Genomic DNA, 22,003 nt, shown 5'->3' on the forward strand with positions numbered 1-22,003 from the left:
TAACGCCCTAGTAATAATAATAATAACCATATTACGAGGGATCTTCAAAAAGTTTCCACACTTTTATATTTTTGTTGGAAATGATAAGGGCGGAGGGGGGGTGGAGTAGTAATTGGTCGTGTCTGTTTGTTTGTTTATTAGGATATTGGGTCATGTTTTACACTTTGATTACATTTATGACAGGAACAGTAGTTACTCATTACACAAGGTTTATCAGTTTACACAAGGTTATATCGAACACAGTCTTGGACAATTTTGTATCTCCAATTCACCTCACTTGCATGTCTTTACATCGGAAGGTGACTGTGTAGAAAAGTGATATTTGTTTTTGAAATTTTTAATAAATAGAGTTTTAAAAGTGCGGAAACTTTTTGAAGAACCCTCGTAAAATGTGCAAGCTTTCAGCCATTCTTATATTTGCAGTGATTTTTAGCAGTATTAGTTCTAAGCTTTGCACACTGCACAAGGACAGTACTCGGTCATCCTTATAAATACAGATGTTGTACAATTTGCCTTAGGGTGGACATGTATTTTTGTTTCTCTTCTCTCGAATGCATAGGGAACCTTGAAGTATTTGATATTCTGATGCTTCATGTCTGTTTGGGCTTCGCTATTCAAGCAGCCACTCTCAAGACTTCTAATTCAGTTGCTTTATAGAAAAAAAAAGGTGCCAAACAAAGATTGATGTCAAACCATACTTCTGATGTTCCCTGTCTGGAGGGAAATTGAGCACAGCATCAGTTTGATTTCTGGAAGCAGACATGTGGGTGTAGAAAACCTCATCTAGGCCATAGCAACATTACCCGGGGTTATGTAGACAGAAAACAGTTACACCTCACAGAACAGATGAAAGACGGGTCCTTACACTGAACAACAGGGGACAACCTTTCCAGAATCTTAAATCCAATTCCATTTATAGTCCTTTTTCCAGTAGAACCGCTCGGATGAGATGGGTCTGGCCCAGTTTTTTTTTTCTTTATTACAACCCACGTTCATTTCTACAGTCACCATTTCTGCATTGACTTAATGTGCAACACCTCATTGCAAGCCAAGATGAGTTCACCGAGATGCATCTTTAATCATGGTGAACGAAGCCTAAGTAAAAATAATGGTGCATCAAGAACTAATGGTGCCCGAGCCAGAGCCCGCATCCTTTCCTTGAAATAAAATGTGCTACAAAGCACATTATCCTTGTGAAATGCTCCAACTGAGCGTGCAAATGGATGATCAGGAAGGCAGCACACAAACCCCCGGAGTACGACACATCAAGATTTAAAGTAAGACACTGGAGAAATCCATTTTAAAAATACATTAAATAAGTGGGTTTTTTATATTTTATTTTTTCCAAGAAGGTGTCCAGCATTAGCCAATCTATTCAAACGTGGAAACTGTAGTCATGAATTGAACACTTGGGTAGGGGGGGGGCATTCTAAAACATTCCTGCCATATCAACAACTGGGAATACTGTTGAATCCTAACATTATGCAATGCTAGTGAGTGGAATCTGTTTATTTATAATTTTAGATTAGTATATTAAGAGGGACATTTTTAGCATATCAGAATATGTATGTATATTGTGATTCCAGCCTAGACTTGAATTATAGTTGACATGTGGTAAGCAATTAATTACAGTTGCTTGCATGCATTTTACATTCACAAACACTAACTTTGATGAATAGGCTAAAGGCTTATGCTAAGCTAACAGCTATACTAAGGGTGTGTTCGAAAACCTAGGGAACTGCCTTGCTGTCTTACTGCCTACATAGGCAGCTGCCTCAGCAGAGAGGATTCTAATAAGTCATCGATGTATAAGTCAGGTTATTCAAACGCACTACTTAGACAACGATAAAATCGGGTTTCACTTACTAAGCTAACACAGTTAGCATCATGCCATTTAAACCAATGGGATGGGGTGGCACAGTTAAATTTGCTGACAAGCCCGAAATTGCAAATAAACGACACTTGTGCAGGTTTATACACAATTAAAAATCAATGATAATTTATTCACGTTCACCGCCATGTTTTTTTTTTTTTTTCTGTGAGAAAAGTTGTGCCACATTGAATGCTGGGATATCTTTTGCCACTAAGGCATCACTCGTTTTTGAGTCAAAATAGCGTTGAAATGTTAAGATGCCTAACTAGTCAGCATATTAAGGCATCTAGGATTTTGAACAGCCTCCTTCTCTGGAGCGCGCATAGGATGACAAAATGCTGTCTATGTAGAGAGTTCCCTAGCTTTCTGAACTAAGACTTGAGAGTGTTCAGAATCAATTCCAAATCTAACATGAACCCCTAATCTGTACTACTGTAGACTAAAGCTAAGCTAACTGCTAATAACAACATGAGGGACAAGACACCATAGGAAGCACCAAGACAAGGACTAGTGCTAAGATTCTACTAAGTAGGGATGGGACATTTGATACCGAGGCTTTGAAGCTTGTTTCACTTTTGTAACACTCGCTGAGTCGACTCAGTGTATCGGGGCTTGTATTGAAGTCCTCACGTGACTATGACGTCAGAAGCTTCGAAAACGTCAATGAACCACCAGAAATGGTTTATATGTTTTACAGTGTTGAGTAGCTGCAGGCTGCAATACATTCTTAAAGCCACCATGGGTCACTCTGCTCTGATGTCAACTTTCAATGCGTCAACACTTTCAGCACAGCTTCAATGAGGCTTCATCTGCCCATCACTACTACTAAGGTCAGGCTAGTACAGAGCACATGGACTAAAGCAAACAATAGCAAAGAACATAGAGCACAAGGTCAGGCTACAAACATGGACCTCAAGGTTACATGACCAAGCTACAACAAGGAGAGTTTAAGGCTAAGCGTCCCCATCCAACTTCACCCTAAATTTAAACCAACAACCCTCAGTATGAGCAGGGAAGCATGGGTAACTTATACACAACACAGTAATTACACAAGAGGGAACAGGTGATCGTGATAATGGTGAGGACAAATCAGGAGGCAGAGAAGGGGTGAAGACAAGGAAGATGTGGAACAAACAATAAACAAAAGTCCATGTGCTCTGGGAGCCAGGCAAGGCTAAAGCTGTAACAGTGTCATAGTCAGTGGCATCTTTTTTGCTCTAATAATCAATGAGATGTATCTAGAATTTAATAGGAGCCTACCTGTTGCAATTTAAATTGATTAACTGATTGATTAAATTGATTTGAAGAATGCCTTTATTTGTCATATATACATATACACATGTACAGTACAGTGAAATTCTTTTTGGAAGCTGGGATCAGAGCGCGGGGTCAGCCATTGTACAGCATCTCTGGAGCAGACAGGGTTAAGGGCCTTGTTCAAGGGCCCAACAGTGGCTGCATAGCAGAGTTTGGACTTGGATCTTCCAACTGATAGCCCAAAGCTCTACCCACTAGGCTACCACTGTCGCTGATCTTGGTACAACCTTGAACTTTTTAAGGTTGGCTGTCCAGTCAAATTAAGCACCTAAGCATGGTCGGGGGGAATGCAAGTACCCATGATCATTTAGCTAAAAGAGATTTAAAAGTCCTGTGCAGAGATAAAATAACCTACTGGGTGGACAATCATTGTAACAGCACTCCAAAAGCCAGGCCTTTAAGACAGAATGACAAGATGTGGAACCCAGTGTTGAGTAAAAGTGAAAGCCTGTTTAGAGTTTGCTAAAAAAGCATTTAAAAGACAATAATGACAAGGGGTCTGTTTTAAAACCTAGTGAGCAGCGCACCTAGTGAGTGGTGCAGCGAGGTATTTCACTAGCACTCCAGCAGCGAGATTCTGAACTCCTTGGTTCGAAACTCGGCATTTCCACTGGTCAGCAGGGAGCCATCTAGCGGGCATAATTGGTAGTGCCTGCAGGGAGGGATGACCAGAATATGTTCAAACTCTGAGTAGAGACCCTGATTGGCGGATAGAGATGCCTGTGCAGAGTGCCTGTGCAAAAGGGTTCAGTTAAAGGCTGCACGGAGGTCGGAGGAGGCGTGAGCAGCAATATACTCTCCTCAACCGAAAAAAAATCAGGGATCCCCAGCAGCAGATGACAAATTGACTACACTAGACTGGGAAAAAATGGGGGAAAAAAAACACAACACACTAGCACACCAGAGCTGACATCTCGAACTCGTTGGTTTGAGACTTAGCTCTATAATCTGGCTGGGGGTGTGGAGGGGATTCCTCATAAATGATGCAATTACGACTTCTGCTGGCTGATTGATGGCACCTGCATAGAGGCAAAGGATAAAGGGGATCAGGGTGTGGCTTTTTGTACACAAAGCTGATCCACAAGTGAACTCGCCTCGTGCAGGTAAAAAGATACAGTCGGCTACTGCACACGTGTCGGAGGGAGCGTGTGTTAATCATGGCTCTCCTAAATCAGAGTTGAGGTCAACATCAGTAGAGAGAAAGCATAATGCAATTGGGTAATTGGATACAACTTGACTAGATTGGGGGAAAATGCAAAAAGTGTAACTTATTTGCAATTTTGGGCTTGCTAGTGATTAGCAGTTTTCGGTACATGAAAGGAAATGTTAGCTGTCATGCCAGCTGGTTGTTTGAATGGCCTAAGTGATCTAGCTTAATAGATGTTAGCTTAATAGGCCAAAACTGCAGCAGTAGATGATAGCACAGTCTCTGTCAAACTAGAGTGTCTCAATGATCTGCATTCTAAAATTCAATGCCAGCTGCCTAGGCAGCCACTGGGCTCAAGGCAGCTCACTAGTTTTTGAGACAGACCCATAATGTCATTATTTAAAGTCAATATGCTCATCATTTAGGAGAGCTACAGAGGTTGTAATCTTTTTGTCACACCACGCCTTCACAGAACTTCCTTTCTCAGTCAAATTAACTACTTTCAATTAGGTATGTCCAACTTTGGCTGGAAGTATGGAATATCTACTTCACGTGACGTCTGGGTCAGTCCAGCAAGTGATTTTTGAAGTGACTTTTTAACTTAATGGATGTTTGTTGTTTTCCATCAATAACAAAGGTAACTATAAGAACAACCACAATGGACCACTAATTGACATTAGCAGTCTAGAAATTGGCCACGGCTGAATCACTATGAAATATGTACCCCAAATTGTCCTCTTAGATAGAGTTTGCATTTCTCAGCTGCTTTTTTATGGCCAATCTGGCTGTGGACCACTCAACCAGCACTACCTAGACCATTAGGATAATGGGCCAGTCAGGCAGGTGTATTATGAGGGGCAATTTAGATCCAAGTCAGTGCTGCAGCTAATGTGAAATGCAGAGAAAACAGCATTGTGTGAACGTGCAATAATAATGTGGCACGGTTATGGTCGAACGAGCAGAATCTTTACAGTTTGCAGAAGCACAAAACAGAGCAAAATAGTTTTATGTAGATTTGGATTCTACATAATCAGTTAGAGTGACGGCAATTGGATTGTGACAACAGTTAGAGTGGTTTTCAATTGGATTGACTATTAAAACATTGACCTGGTTAAAGCTAGAATTGTGAGATAATTATGTGTAATCATTTATTGTTTAGAATTTTGTTAACTTGTTGGAAAACTCATTAGTGGGTTTTAAACAAAGGCTGATAGTTTAATGTATTCAATTTACTTAACTCCTTGAAAAAGAGAATCTATCAAAAGTGGTCCAAGGAAAGAACACTGGTGATGCACATGGGGAGCGAAGGCTGGACCATGTGTTCTGATCCAACAGACGAGCTACTGTAGCTCAAATTGCTGAAGAAGTTAATGCTGGTTCTGATAGAAAGGTGTCAGAATACACAGTGCATCACAGTTTGTTGCATATAGGGCTGCATAGCGGCAGACCAGTCGGGGTGTCCATGCTGACCCCTGTCCACCGCCGAAAGCGCCAACAATAGGCATGTGAGTATCGGAACTGGACTACAGAGCAATAGGGTTAGCTTCGTTCTCCTCAATCAGAGCTCTCTCTCTCTATATATATACAGTGTATCACAAAAGTGAGTACACCCCTCACATTTCTGCAAATATTGTATTATATCTTTTCATGGGACAACACTATAGACATGAAACTTGGATATAACTTAGAGTAGTCAGTGTACAGCTTGTATAGCAGTGTAGATTTACTGTCTTCTGAAAATAACTCAACACACAGCCATTAATGTCTAAATAGCTGGCAACATAAGTGAGTACACCCCACAGTGAACATGTCCAAATTGTGCCCAAATGTGTCGTTGTCCCTCCCTGGTGTCATGTGTCAAGGTCCCAGGTGTAAATGGGGAGCAGGGCTGTTAAATTTGGTGTTTTGGGTACAATTCTCTCATACTGGCCACTGGATATTCAACACGGCACCTCATGGCAAAGAACTTTCTGAGGATGTGAGAAACAGAATTGTTGCTCTCCACAAAGATGGCCTGGGCTATAAGAAGATTGCTAACACCCTGAAACTGAGCTACAGCATGGTGGCCAAGGTCATACAGCGGTTTTCCAGGACAGGTTCCACTCGGAACAGGCTTCGCCAGGGTCGACCAAAGAAGTTGAGTCCACGTGTTCGGCGTCATATCCAGGGGTTGGCTTTAAAAAATAGACACATGAGTGCTGCCAGCATTGCTGCAGAGGTTGAAGACGTGGGAAGTCAGCCTGTCAGTGCTCAGACCATACGCCGCACACTGCATCAACTCGGTCTGCATGGTCGTCATCCCAGAAGGAAGCTGACGCACAAGAAAGCCCGCAAACAGTTCGCTGAAGACAAGCAGTCCAAGAACATGGATTACTGGAATGCCCTGTGATCTGACGAGATCAAGATAAACTTGTTTGGCTCAGATGGTGTCCAGCATGTGTGGCGGCGCCCTGGTGAGAAGTACCAAGACAACTGTATCTTGCCTACAGTCAAGCATGGTGGTGGTAGCATCATGGTCTTGGGCTGCATGAGTGTTGCTGGCACTGGGGAGCTGCAGTTCATTGAGGGAAACATGAATTCCAACATGTACTGTGACATTCTGAAACAGAGCATGATCCCCTCCCTTCGAAAACTGGGCCTCATGGCAGTTTTCCAACAGGATAACGACCCCAAACACAACCTCCAAGGTGACAACTGCCTTGCTGAGGAAGCTGAAGGTAAAGGTGATGGACTAAACCCAATTGAGCACCTGTGGCGCATCCTCAAGTGGAAGGTGGAGGAGTTCAAGGTGTCTAACATCCACCAGCTCCGTGATGTCATCATGGAGGAGTGGAAGAGGATTCCAGTAGCAACCTGTGCAGCTCTGGTGAATTCCATGCCCAGGAGGGTTAAGGCAGTGCTGGATAATAATGGTGGTCACACAAAATATTGACACTTTGGGCACAATTTGGACATGTTCACTGTGGGGTGTACTCACTTATGTTGCCAGCTATTTAGACATTAATGGCTGTGTGTTGAGTTATTTTCAGAAGACAGTAAATCTACACTGCTATACAAGTTGTACACTGACTACTCTAAGTTATATCCAAGTTTTATTTCTATAGTGTTGTCCCATGAAAAGATATAATAAAATATTTGCAGAAATGTGAGGGGTGTACTCACTTTTGTGATACACTGTATATATATATACTGTATATATCTATATATATCTATATATATCTATATCTATATATATATATATATATATATATATATATATATATATATATCTATATCTATATCTATATCTATATATATATATATATATATATATATATATATATATATATATATATATATATATATATATTTATATATATATATATATATATATTAGGGCTGTCAAACGATTAAAATTTTTCATCGCGATTAATATCAGAATTTCATATAGTTAATCGCGATTAATCGCATTAAAAAAAATCTGTGTAAATGTTATAGAAAACAAGGATTTTTAAGTGAAATGTTACAATTAAAATGGTGAACACATTTTATGCTAAATGTACTTATGTTAAAAACTGCTGGGACAAGAGAAAACTGTAAGGGAGTTTTATTCACTCACATACTAGGCAGTAATACTATCCAGCAGAGACCCTTGACTTCGTATATATGTCAGATTGTAGGTTAAAATTTCTCCATCAGCAAACATTGTAGATCAGCGGTGCTTTAGGTGGGATAAGGCGTAGTTATTGTAACAGACTTTTCTGAGGTTGTATCGTGACAATGGTTTGATGGATGTTTCTACACGAAGTGAGTGTGTTTTGACCCTTTGGGGCTTCCATAGTTCATGGAATAGCATGCTTGGCTAACGACTCTAGCTGTCCGCTATTCGGTACCGTAACAGAAAAAGTAATAAAAGTGTTTTGCTCCCGACAACTTGTGAATATACCGTGTATTTATTTCTTTATTAAGCAAGTGCTACGACGCTACGACGCTACGACGCTCGGTTACATTTGAGAAACGCTGTCTTAATGAGAGATGCCGTGCACGGTCAAGTCTCAACATGAACTACGGATGACTCGCAGGGCCAAATAGAATTTGCGTTTACGGCACAATTTTTTTTAATCACGTTAAATTGAGATCGCGTTAATGCGTTATTATCGCGTTAACTTCGACAGCCCTAATATATATATATATACTGTATATATATAAACAAACTGATGTGCTGAGAAACTTTGCTAACTTTTTAACAACTGAAAAAATCTCTCATCAGTAGGGTAAAAGAGAGAAAGAAAATGTGGGGGAAGGAAGAAAGGAGTTACTCCAGGCGATATTCATTACTGAGGCATGTTGGCTCAGATGAACGTTCCTCTTCACTTAACTGTTCAGCATATATATTGCCTCAGAAGATTTCATATTCACCTATTAGGGTCCTGCCACTGAGGGAGCAAAGGCAATCAACTAGGTTGGAAGTGGAGGTATTTACCTGAATCCTAATTCACGTTTAGCATCGAGAAAAAGAGATGAGGGGAAAAAAATCTAAACAAATGGAATTTTAATCCTTAACTGATCTTTCATATTTTTCTGCCTGAAATGACAAACAAACCGTAATGCTTTTTAATCAAAGAGAAAATGAAAAACCCATTTCTGGAAAAGTTGAGACAAAATGCAATAAAACAGTAATCTCTGAACTGTTTATTCTCTTGAAACTTTAACTGACGCAAGTACGAAGAAAAAATTTCCAGTGTTTCACTGATCAACTTCAAGTATTCTTATAAATCTAAGCTCATTTAAAATGCTTGCAATACACCACAGTTTGCCACTGTGATATTACCTTTCTTATTAATTACAGGCCCTTCAAGCACACACACTTTGTGTCTACATAACCACATACCACACTTTGTAGCTCTACAATTACTGACTGTAGTCCATCGCTTTCTCTGCATGCTTTGTTAGCCCCCCTTTATGCTGTTCTTCAATGGTCAGGACTCTCCCAGGACCACTACAGAGCAGGTATTATTTGGGTGGTGAATTATACTCAGTACTGCATTGTCACTGCTGGACTGAGAATAGTCCACCAACCAAAAATATCCAGCCAACAGTGCCCCATGGGCGGCGTCCAGTGACCACTGATGAAGGTCTAGAAGATGACCAACTCAAACAGCAGCAATAGATGAGCAATCGACTCTGACTTTACATCTACAAGGTGGACCAACTAGGTAAGAGTGTCTAATAGAGTGGACAGTGAGTGGACACAGTGTTTAAAAACTCCAGCAGCACTGCTGTGTCTGATTCACTCATACCAGCACAACACACACGAACACACCACCACCATGTCAGTGTCACTGCAGTGCTGAGAATGATCCACCACCTAAATAATACCTGCTCTGTGGTGGTCCTGTGGGGGTCCTGACCATTGAAGAGGAGAGTGAAAGCAGGTTAAAAAAGCATGCAGAAAAATAGATGGACTACAGTCAGTAATTGTAGAACTACAAAGTGCTTCTATATGGTAAGTGGAGCTGATAAAATGGACAGTGAGTGTAGAAACAAGGAGGTGGTTTTAATGTTATGGCTGATCAGTGTATGATGATTATGGATGTTGGGTTGCTATTATTCAGCCTCTCACACACGGTCACTAAGGTTTGTTGATGGTGACGGAGGTGGATGCTGATGTCCCAACAGAGCCCTCATGGCTATTGTTCCTTCTAGTTCTCTCTTTTAGTTATGGCTATATTCTGCACAACTGACTTCTAAGTATTATTGATTTTACTTTCTACACCATTTTTACTCTAAGGTAGTTCTGACATCAACCATTTCAACCTCCTGTGACTGAAGCCCATAGATTTAAGGCTGCCATGACAACAATACCATTCATTCTGGACTGGATGTGATCGGAATTTGTAGTGACTGCACTCACAATGTCAAGAACTCACTGTAAAACTGTATTCAACTACAGACTAAACTGAAGGAAGATGATTTTTATTTGTTTTAACTTAAAAATCCAAACTATACTCAAGAGTAATGGGTTCCTGTTGAGTTTGATCCCTCAGACGGCACTGCATCAAGAACCGCCACTCATCAATAGCTGATATAACCACATGGGTGAGGGATTACTTTGGCAAACCTTTGTCAAGCACTACAATACAGAGTTACATGCACAAATGCCACTTAAAACTTTACTGTGCAAAAAAAGAAGTCTTATGTTAACCATGTCCAGAAGCGGCGTCGACTTCTCTGGGCTCGGGGGCATCTAGGATGGACCATCACACAGTGGAAACGTGTATTGTGGTCAGATGAATCAGCATTCCAGGTCTTTTTTGGAAAAATGAACACTGTGTGCTCTGGACCAAAGACGACAAGGACCATCCAGGGTCTGTCGTGGTATGGGGTTGTGTCAGTGCCCTTGGCAAAGGTCATTTACACTTCTGTAATGGCAGCATTAATGCAGAAAAAGTACATTGGGATCTTAGAGCAACATGTGCTGCCTTCAAGATGTCATCCTTTCCAGGGACGTCCAGCATTTTTCAACAAGACAATGCAAAACCACACGCTGCACACATTACAAAGGCATGGCTGCAAAAGAAGAGGGTACGGGTACTGGACAGGCCTGCCTGCAGTCCTGACCTGTCCCCAATAGAGAATGTGTTGCACATCTTAAGACGTGTTTGCAGGAAGAATGAGACAACTTAAAAGCTGAAACACTAAATCACTTGATATCCTCGGTGCCAAAATGTCTTTTAAGTGTGTTGAAAAGGAATAGCAACATTACAAAGTGGTAAATGCTTTACTGTCCCAACTTTTGGGAACGTGTTGCAGAGACCTGAAATGCAGGAATGGATGTTTATTAATAAATGAAATGCAGTTGACCAGACAAAATATGAAATATCTCAGGTTCATATTTGCATTTTCCATGCTGTCCCAACTGATTTGGGGTTGTAAATTATCCAAATTGTCCTAACAAATAATGGGTCCCTATTGAGTCTGGTTTCTCTCCAGGTGTCTGTCTTGTAATATTTGGGGAGTTTAGCTGGTAGTGGCAGGTCTTAAACCACTAACCTTCTAATTAATGGTCCAATAACTTAGTTTCTTAGCTACCACTGATAATTCAGGTCCACTTGTTTAGACTAATCAGCTTATTAATATTATAATCAGCTAATCACAACCCAACAACTATTGAGGTTAATTTTTTGTAAGGATTGTGTTGCACCTCTTCATTTTAATAACATTCCTCCAGTACAATAGAATCTTAAGTACAGTAGAACCTAATTCTGCAACCCTGTGTTGGTTTTCCTTTAAACCTTCATGTCCATATATCATCGATTCCCTTAGCAAACTGCACTCACTGTCTCACCAGCCTTACCCTTTTCCTATTTCCCACTTCCTGTTTGTTGAGTGCGCCTGTCAGGGCTGGATCAATACGGCTGGGTAATGTCTGTTTAGAAAGGCACATGCATAAATGAGAGTCCCGGCAGCTGGAAGACTAATGAAATCTAGAAGCTAAGTTAATTAACTTTCAGTCAAGTCATGAGTATTCATGGCTGCTCATGCCACTTCATCACACACACTTCTTCCTCTGCCCTTCTCTCATCACTTAAAACCACTGTGCCAATTAGGAAGGATCAAGCCTAGGTGGCTGATGTGGGTTTAAGAAATCTGATTGGGTAAAACAGGGGAAAATGAATACATATAATATAACTGCTTTGAACTAGCTTGGTTTTTGCAGCTTAACTATAATCAAATCACAGGATTTACATTAACAGCATTTAACAGACATGTCAGTGGTCATGTATGATGGCCAAAGCATGTGTTGGTGCACAGCACAAGTTTGGGTGAGGAGATCATGAAGTACAGTAAAAACTTCCCTAATTACCCAATCAACTGCTGCAGGTATTCAATCCCCAAACCCCTACCTGTGCTCTACAGTGGCTTCCTGCTTTCTTTCATTGGTTTTGGGAAGGCATCTTCCTGTAAGTTTAGCCAACATTTTGTCCTCCATCAATATAATCTTCCTCCACCGCTCCGGTTTGCCCTTTTCGCTTCCAACATTGTGATCGGAACATCAGTGGAGCTTTAAAACATCAGTATAAAGGGCAACAGCCTAATCAAAACCAATATAAAGCACACAGATGGTCATGTCCTTAGACAAACCCCCCACACTACAATCAGACACATTAACATTACACACATTGCTCATAATCTTCTAGGAAACTACCACATATATTTACAAAATCACTATACTAATAACTTTATTATTATGTATGACTATGAATGCCAAATTGTATAATCATAATTGAGCTTTTAAGGGGAGTTATCTATTTAAAAAAATATTCTTTTTAAAAAAGTTCTACAATTACTGACTGTAGTCCATCTGTTTCTCTACATACCTTTTTAGCCTGCTTTCACCCTGTTCTTTAATGGTCAGGACCCCCATAGGACCACCACAGAGTACGTATTATTTGGGTGATGGGTCATTCTCAGCACTGCAGTGACACTGACATGGTGGTGTTGTGTTAGTGTGTGTTGTGCTGGTATGAGTGGACCAGACACAGCAGCGCTGCTGGAGTTTTTAAATACCGTGTCCACTCTATTAGACACTCCTACCTGGTTGGTCCACTTTGTAGATGTAAAGTCAGAGATGATCGCTCACCTATTGCTGCTGTTTGAGTTGGTCATCTTCTAGACCTTCATCAGTGGTCACAGGACACTGCCCACTGGGCGCTGTTGGCCGGATATTTTTGGTTGGTGGACTATTCTCAGTCCAGCAGTGACAGTGAGGTGTTTAAAAACTCTATCAGCATTGCTGTGACTGATCCACTCATAACAGCACAACACACACTAACACACCACCACCATGTCAGTGTCACTGCAGTGCTCAGAATGATCCACCACCCAAATAATACCTGCTCTGTAGTGGTCCTGGGAGAGTCCTGACCATTGAAGAACAGCATGAAAGGGGGCTAACAAAGCATTCAGAGAAACAGATGGACTACAGTCAGTAATTGTAGAACTACAAAGGTCTCCTATATGGTAAGTGGAGCTGTTAAAATGGACAGTGAGTGTAGAAACAAGGAGGTGGTTTTAATGTTATGGCTGATCAGTGTATAGATGTTGTCTCAGTGTTAGTAACTGTTTAGGGTTTCATTTATTGCTTCTGCTGTTTTGGCTCTCATTTAAAAGCTAATTCCCTGGCATCATTTGACGCAGGATCAATAAAACAAAGCAATAATGATGGCAGATCTGGGTAATTTATTGCCGACTTAGATGCAACATGTTAGGCAAATGCAGAGGCAAGTGTCTCCTCAGCAAATATCTTTCACTAAACAATTTAGAAATGCAATTTAGCGTTCTCAGAGGTCCAGTGGCTAGATTGGCCAAGCTGATAAAGTCTTACTTGAGAACTAAATGAGGTAAACAGAGGGACAGTCTATCACTTTCACTTACCCCTGTCTTCTTGATCACCACAGTGTTTGCAGTCAGTACATGCATCAGTGCATCATAAAATAAATAGGCTGCTTCTGTTCAACTGCAAACGAGGTTTAAGAGCTTTTTTGTTCATCGTGTCAGTTTTGGTCACTTTAATCGCTGTGATAGAAATGTTTGTTCAGTCCTTGTCTGACATCTTTTTGTTCAGTGATCCTGCTTATCATAATACACAATATGAATGTTCAAATATGACCAGGGTATTTCCACTTCAAGTTTCCAAATAATGACAGGCTTGTCTTGATCTAATTATTTCTGATTTGTGCTATGTCTTGGTTCCATTTTCATCACTGATTTAATTCATATTATGTGCTCACCTAGGTTTTGTTTTGGTGGATTACACAGATCAGCCATAACATTTAAACCACCTCCTTGTTTCTACACTCACTGTCCATTTCATTAGCTCCACTTACCATATAGGAGCACTTTGTAGTTCTACAATTACTGACTGTAGTCCATCTGTATCTCTGCATGCTTTGTTAGCCCCCTTTCATGATGTTCTTCAGTGGTCAGGACCCCCACAGAGCAGGTATTATTTGGGTGGAGGATCATTCTCGGCACTGCAATGACACTGGCATGGTGGTGGTGTGTTAGTGTGTGTTGTGCTGGTATGAGTGGATCAGACACAGCAGCGCTGCTGGAGTTTTAAAAAACACTGCACTGTCACTGCTGGATTGAGAATAGTCCACCAACCTGTGACCACTGATGAAGGTCTAGAAGATGACCAACTCAAACAGCAGCAATAGATGAGCGATCGTCTCTGGCTTTACATCTACAAGGTGGACCAACTAGGTAGGAGTGTCTAATAGAGTGGACAGTGAGTGGACACGGTATTTAAAAACTCCAGCAGCGCTGCTGTGTATGATCCACTCATACCAGCACAACACACACTAACACACCACCACCATGTCAGTTTCCCTGCAGTGCTGAGAATGACCCACCACCTAAATAATACCTGCTCTGTGGTGGTCCTGTGTGGGTCCTGACCATTAAAGAACATGGTGAAAGCAGGCTAAAAAAGTATGTAGAGAAATAGACTACAGTCAGTAATTGTAGAACTACAAAGGTCTCTTATATGGTAAGTGGAGCTGATAAAATGGACAGTGACTGTAGAAACAAGGAGGTGGTTTTAATGTTATGGCTATGCTCTGTGTCCTTTTGAGTTACAGACAAAGCCAAATCTTTATTAAAACAATAAGTTCACTCTGGGATATTCTTGTGTTCTACATGTTTTAAACTACAGTTAACTGTTAGATGAACGTTTACTTAACATTTAATTAACCAACCATTTTAGTCTGTGATTTGGTGATTCTAAATGCCTGGTTTATTCACTAGAAATTGACTTGCTGGCTTGAAGTTATATTCTACCAAGAAACAGCACTGGACACAATGATTACAGCTTTGTAAATACAGCAGATGGGGATTTTCCTGACTGGACCTGCTGTTTTATTAAACTGAAGTGGCTGTCTGCACTTGTCGAGTCAATACATTCCAGCATGGATGTGTTTTAAATTGACAACTTTATAAGGTGCTGACACACCTCACAGCGGCAACTTTATTAAAACAGCAAGTCCAGCCAAGAAAGTCTCCATTTTCTATATTTTTGTTTGAACTCTAGTTACATGTTAGTTTCAATTTCAGTATAGTCTTTTGCTTTGTGATTTAATATACAATATAACAGCGTTCTGTGCACATTTACTGTCATGTACATATTTAATGTCGTTCTAAGATATTTGGAAGCAAATAGGTGTAAGGGGCTTACTGTAAATGTATTACATGGTAAGTTACAGAGTAAAGAGAGGTAATCTCCTCAACATAACAAAAGTCTACTCATGAGATCAAAAAATGAGATACTAGGTGTGTAAACCCACACCATCTGCAACACCATTATGGCACAATTTCTACATTGCATAATCAGGACCCCCACAGGACCACTACAGAGTAGGTATTATTTGGGTGGTGGATCATTCTCAGAACTGCAGTGACACTGACATGGTGGTGGTGTGTTAGTGTGTGTTGTGCTGGTATGAGTGGATCAGACACAGCAATGCTTATAGAGTTTTTAAACTCCTCACTGTCACTGCTGGACTGAGAAAAGTCCACCAACCAAAACTATATCCATCCAGCAGTGCCCCGTGGGCAGCGTCCTGTGACCACTGATGAAGGTCTAGAAGATGACCAACTCAAACAGCAGCAATAGATGAGCGATCGTCTCTGACTTTACATCTACAAGGTGGACCAACTAGGTAGGGGTGTCTAATAGAGTGGACAGTGAGTGGACATGGTATTTAAAAACTCCAGCAGCGCTGCTGTGTCTGATCCACTCATACAAGCACAACGCACACTAACACACCACCACCATGTCAGTGTCACTGCAGTGGTAAGAATGATCCACCACCTAAATAATACGTGCACTGTGGTTGTCCTGTGGGGGTCCTGACCATTGAAGAACAGGGTGAAAGCAGGCTAAAAAGGTATGCATAGAAATAGATGGACTACAGTCAGTAATTGTAAAACTACAAAGTGCTTCTATATGGTAAGTGTAGCTGATAAAATGGACAGTGAGGTGGTTTTCATGTTATGGCTGATCAGTGTATTTAAAAAAAAGCCCTTTTTAAAGAAAAATAAACCCTTACTTTGTTCTAGATATTTACACAGCTTTAAAAAACAGTACCACCTGATGGGTAAAATTACAGAAAGAGACTCCATTATTGGATATCATGCTGGGTAAAAGTTGAGCTCCCTGCTGCTGTCCAAATGGTTCAGCTTTACTCATAAACCTTACATTCGTTAAAACAGCAAATTAGCTACCAGTAAATCATGCAATTATTGCTGGGTTTCTGTAAATACTAAAAACCAGCCCCAGTGGTATTAATTACTGTGTTCTTAAGTTAACGTACAATAATCATTTTAGATGAAAATTAGGCCATCTAGAAGAAAACAGGTTTAAATAGACTAGTAGTTTTTAAGTCAAATTTACCAAAGAGGTCACAACCTTAGATGTGTTAATCTTGCTATTCATTTTTGTTTGAATATATGATTGTATATAATTAAAAAAAAGGCCGTTCAGGTGGCGCAGTGGTAAAAACACACGCTAGAACACCAGAGCTGGGATCTGAAATACATCGTATCGAGTCTCAGCTCTGCCTGCCGGCTGGGCTGAGCGACCACATGAACAACGATTGGCCTGTTGTTCATATAGGGGTGGAATATTAAGCCGGATAGGGACTCTCTCATGACTGGTGCAAGTACGACCTCTGCTGGCTGATTGATGGCACCTGCACAGAGACGAGGAAAGAGTGCGCTGATCAGGGTGTGTCTCTCCGTACACAGGGCTGATCCGCATATGCACTCGTCAAGTGTAGGTTACACGATGCATACGGCTGCTACCCACGTGTCGGAGGGGGCGTGGGTTAGCTTTGTTCTCCTCATTCAGACCCGGGGTCGGCATTACTGGAGAGGACTCATGACACAATCAGGCAATTGTCTTAATCAATTGGCAGACTTTGTCTTAAAAAAGAATAAATACATAAATTCAGGTGGTGCTGTACAGAAAGGAAAAGCCAGATAAGAAGTCACATCGTCATTGCTGCAAGCCGGATTTTGCATCTTCTTTCTTAGATCTGGGCTTCTATGTTGTTAGATTAGATCTGTGTCTTGTTTCAAATCTCATTTGACTTCTTTTGGACTTGTTTCATGGACATATGTCATGAATATAGATAACATCAACTGTTTATACTTGAGAGGTTGATGAAAACTGCTGATCCACACATTTCTATATTATTGACTATCAACAGATTGGCTGAGTTTGCATGAGAAGAAAGACAGGCTTTCAAATACAAATATTTCAGAGGGAATATGTATATTTTTGGGTGGGGGTTCAAACCTGGACTTAGTTCACTGTCTCTAAGAACTTTGGCACATTCTCCCTGTGACCTGTGTACTTTGGTTTCCTGAATACTCGCAAAATGTTGAGTGATTGCTTCTGATTAAATGAGTTAAATAGTAAATAAGTAAAATACAAATACAAATCAGAAGAAGTTGGGACAGTATGCCTTTGACTTTTATTTGATTGCAGACAGGATGAATCTGAGATATTTCATGTCTGCTCAACTTCATTTCATTTATTAATAAACATCCATTCCTGCATTTCAGGCCTGCAACACATTTCAAAAAAAAGTTGGGACAGTAAAGTATTTACCACTTTGTAATGTTGCCATTCCTTTTCACCACACTTAAAAGATGTTTTGGCACCGAGGAGACCAAGTGATTTAGTGTTTCAGCTTTTATTTTGTCCCATTCTTCCTGCAAACACGTCTTAAGATGTGCAACAGCACAGGGTCATATTTTTCATTTCAAAATTCTCCACACATTCTCTATTGAGGACAGGTCAGGACTGCAGACAAAAGTAAAAATACCTTTGCCAAGGGCACTGAAACAGCCCCATACCATGACAGACCCTGGCTTTTGGACTTGTTGCTGATAACAGTCTGGATGGTCCTTTTCGTCTTTGGTCCGGAGCACACGGCGTCCATTTGTTTAAAAAAAACCCTGGAATGCTGATTCATCTGACCACAATACACGTTTACACTGTGTGATGGTCAATCCTAGATGCCTCCGAGCCCAATGAAGATGACATCGCTTCTGGACATGTTAACATGGTTTGTACCAAACCATGATTACAATCACCTGTTGACATCACATGTTTGGAATCACATCATTATTTTGTCTTTTGGGTAGGTGGACATTCCCCTTGACAAATTGGTGCCCAGACTAGGGTGCTCAGACTGGTGATCAGTGTATTCCAGGGTGTATATTAATATTTATTTATTTGTCTTAAAATATAAATTAATAAAATTCAGGTAATGCATTAGTCTGCCGTCCTAGCCAACAACTGCAGAGACACAGTTTCGAGTCTGGTTGACACAATTGGCCATGCCTGAGAAAGGCAATGCCAGATAAAAAGTAACTTCATCATCATTGCACAGCTGGATTTTAATGTCTAGTCTAGGGGCAGGCAAGAGAGTTGGAGGAATACAGAAAGCTAAACATTTTCTTTTCTACAGAAATGAAATGTCAACCGTTTATAACTGATAATTTTCCAAGTTTAGTACTTCACTGAACCATCTTCGGCAGCTATGACAGCCAGTTCTCTTTCAGAATATGTCCTCTTGTAACCCTGGTATACACGTCTTTATCAAAATTAAATAAACAGCAGCACGTATCAGATTGCAGTCACACACAGGTGATAGCATAAGTCTAGCCACCTTGATAATCTTTGCAGTGGCTTTAAAGATATTAACTGAGCTCTTAATTCAGCCTCTCCAGCTGGTTGTTCTTTTCCAGATAATGCACAGATGGTAGGGTGTATTCATCTGAAATGAAGAGATAACCTCGTATAACCACTGTTGTAAGGAGTTTGCTGACATGGTGGAAAGTGCTAATTAAGGTGCACAACATCCAGCAAGTAAATAGCAGCTATAATGCATAAAGAAAGTGAGCTATTTGCATCTGCTACCTTTTAAGACTCCCACATTTTTCTTTATACTTCTACCCTTCATGGGAACTAATACAGATCCGAACGAACCACTGAATAGCTTATAACACTATGTGTCCTCCCCTGTTGTTCCCAAATATCCATGGCTCATTAGAAAACTAATGACTGAAAATATGCTGGTTTTATATTTCATAAACAATTTCACAGAGAACCAGTTTTTAAGTATATTTCTATTAAACACTGAAAAAAAACCCATTGGTGCAACAGATAGCTTACCCAAGTTCAAAACTTCATCTGATGACTGTCTGTCTGTATAGGCTGTGTTTAAGTTCTTTAAGTCCATGTAGGTTTGCTCCAGGTACTTCAGCTTTCTCTCGCCTTCCAAAAACATGCAGAAGATCATTTGGCTACTTTACATTATACATACAGTGTATCACAAAAGTGAGTACACCCCTCACATTTCTGCAAATATTTTATTATATCTTTTCATGGGACAACACTATAGACATGAAACTTGGATATAACTTAGAGTAGTCAGTGTACAGCTTGTATAGCAGTGTAGATTTACTGTCTTCTGAAAATAACTCAACACACAGCCATTAATGTCTAAATGGCTGGCAACATAAGTGAGTACACCCCACAGTGAACATGTCCAAATTGTGCCCAAAGTGTCAATATTTTGTGTGACCACCATTATTATCACTGCCTTAACCCTCCTGGGCATGGAATTCACCAGAGCTGCACAGGTTGCTACTGGAATCCTCTTCCACTCCTCCATGATGACATCACGGAGCTGGTGGATGTTAGACACCTTAAACTCCTCCACCTTCCACTTGAGGATGCGCCACAGGTGCTCAATTGGGTTTAGTCCATCACCTTTACCTTCAGCTTCCTCAGCAAGGCAGTTGTCATGTTGGAGGTTGTGTTTGGGGTTGTTATCCTGTTGGAAAACTGCCATGAGGCCCAGTTTTCGAAGGGAGGGGATCATGCTCTGTTTCAGAATGTCACAGTACATGTTGGAATTCATGTTTCCCTCAATGAACTGCAGCTCCCCAGTGCCAGCAACACTCATGCAGCCCAAGACCATGATGCTACCACCACCATGCTTGACTGTAGGCAAGATACAGTTGTCTTGGTACTTCTCACCAGGGCTCCGCCACACATGCTGGACACCATCTGAGCCAAACAAGTTTATCTTGGTCTCGTCAGACCACAGGGCATTCCAGTAATCCATGTTCTTGGACTGCTTGTCTTCAGCAAACTGTTTGCGGGCTTTCTTGTGCGTCAGCTTCCTTCTGGGATGACGACCATGCAGACCGAGTTGATGCAGTGTGCGGTGTATGGTCTGAGCACTGACAGGCTTACCTCCCACGTCTTCAACCTCTGCAGCAATGCTGGCAGCACTCATGTGTCTATTTTTTAAAGCCAACCTCTGGATATGATGCCGAACACGTGGACTCAACTTCTTTGGTCGACCCTGGCGAAGCCTGTTCCGAGTGGAACCTGTCCTGGAAAACCGCTGTATGACCTTGGCCACCATGCTGTAGCTCAGTTTCAGGGTGTTAGCAATCTTCTTATAGCCCAGGCCATCTTTGTGGAGAGCAACAATTCTATTTCTCACATCCTCAGAGAGTTCTTTGCCATGAGGTGCCATGTTGAATATCCAGTGGCCAGTATGAGAGAATTGTACCCAAAACACCAAATTTAACAGCCCTGCTCCCCATTTACACCTGGGATCTTGACACATGACACCAGGGAGGGACAACGACACATTTGGGCACAATTTGGACATGTTCACTGTGGGGTGTACTCACTTATGTTGCCAGCTATTTAGACATTAATGGCTGTGTGTTGAGTTATTTTCAGAACACAGTAAATCTACACTGCTATACAAGCTGTACACTGACTAATCTAAGTTATATCCAAGTTTCATGTCTATAGTGTTGTCCCATGAAAAGATATAATGAAATATTTGCAGAAATGTGAGGGGTGTACTCACTTTTGTGATACACTGTAGGTGTACGTGAGTGAATAGGAACTTATGTGAGGAAACAGGGTTTGCACCAGACCACCACCCAAGTCAGCAGAAAGAAGCTACTGAACATGATAGTAAGCCACAGTAGCACAATATTAACAAACACTACATCCAGAATATACACAGATCAGCCATAACATTAAAACCTACACTCACTGTCCATTTTATCTGCTCCACTTACCATATAGAAGCACTTTGTAGCTCTACAATTACTGACTGTAGTCCATGTGTTTCTCTACATACCTTTTAAGCCTGCTTTCACTCTGTTCTTCAATGGTCAGGACCACGACAGAGCAGGTATTGTATAGGTGGTGGATGATTCTCAGCACTGCAGTGACACTGACATGGTGCTGGTGTGTTAGTGTGTGTTGTGCTGGTATGAGTGGATCAGACACAGCAGTGCTGCTGGAGTTTTTAAATAAAGTGTCCACTCACTGTCCACTCTATTAGACACTCCTACCTAGTTGGTCCACCTTGTAGATGTAAAGTCAGAGACGATCGCTCGTCTATTGCTGCTGTGTGAGTTCTTCTAGACCTTCATCAGCGGTCACAGGAAGCTGCCCACGGGGCGCTGTTGGCTGGATATTTTTGGTTGGTGGACTATTCACAGTGACTCCATCAGCACTGCTGTGTCTGATCCACTCATACCAGCACAACACACACTAACACACCACCACC

Source organism: Trichomycterus rosablanca, chromosome 15, assembly GCF_030014385.1.
Source record: "Trichomycterus rosablanca isolate fTriRos1 chromosome 15, fTriRos1.hap1, whole genome shotgun sequence".
In the NCBI taxonomy this organism is placed as follows: Eukaryota; Metazoa; Chordata; class Actinopteri; order Siluriformes; family Trichomycteridae; genus Trichomycterus; species Trichomycterus rosablanca.